Source organism: Echinops telfairi, unplaced genomic scaffold (genome assembly GCF_000313985.2).
Source record: "Echinops telfairi isolate 266 unplaced genomic scaffold, ASM31398v2 ScPeMD7_7424;HRSCAF=8462, whole genome shotgun sequence".
NCBI classification, from domain to species: Eukaryota; Metazoa; Chordata; class Mammalia; order Afrosoricida; family Tenrecidae; genus Echinops; species Echinops telfairi.
Window position 1 is genome coordinate 87,191,657 of NW_022111324.1, and position 1,118 is coordinate 87,192,774.

Here is a 1,118-nt window from a genome sequence, read left to right on the forward strand (position 1 = left end):
TTCATGAGGGGGGTGGGGAGGGACGGGAAGAATGCTGGTACTAAGGGCTCAAGTAGAAAGCAAATATTTTGAGAATGATGATGGCAATAAATGTACAAATGTGCTTGACACAATGGATGTATATATGGATTGTGATAAGAGTTGTATGAGCACCCAATAAAATGATTTTTTTTAAAAAGAGCCATGTCATAAAAACTAATTTTTCTTAGATTAAGGCTAGAAATAAGAGCCAGCCCAATATCCAGTAATGTATTTAGAACTTATATATGTCTCTGGTTCACTTTAGAGACATCGTTGTCATTTCACGTTAGAGAACATTATCAATCACCCCTCTGGAGCAGCACTTCCACTGCTATCATGTCAATGCTGGCTCATAGCAACCTTATAAGGCGAGGTAGAATCACACCGATGAGTCTCGAAGCCTGCAGTCTTCACAGGAGCAGAAAGCCTCATCCTTCCCATGAGAAACTGGCTAGTGGTTTCGAACTGCTGAGCTTGCAGCTAGCAGCCCAATGTGTAATCACCACGAATTGATAGTGTCTGTTTAGCCAATGTTATAGAATTTAAAACATTGTAGAGAAAAGAAAACTATATTAGTATAAATCAGCTATGACCACAATACATGAATCGTTGACTTGTAAAGATTAAATTCTTAAGTGACTGAACACTATTTACACAAACAATGGGGTTGATGAGAGGGCAAATCTTCCAATAATATTCATTCCCAACAGCAGAGCCATGCCGACCAGATTAGTACATGTCAGAATGAAGCAAAGAGGACACTAAAATAGTAAACACGTGGCAATTCCAGACCACCGTTCATTGGGCACCCTCAAGGCAAGAAATTTGAACCCACGCTAGGGAGTTTCAGCCTAAAGCCCAATGACTTCCGGTGAGTTTGAAATAAAACTCAGTTCATTCAGTGAGGTTTCCACATCGTCCTTCTAGTATGGCTTGTGAAATAACAACCTCCGTAATAGGCCACACCAGAGTGATTGAATGTGGAAACACCACTAAGTGGATTGGGCGTTACCTCCAACTCCCCAGCAGCAGATTTAAGGAGCTGATGTACTCCCTTGGACTTGAAGCTGAAATAGCCTAGTGTGAGAAGGAGCAGG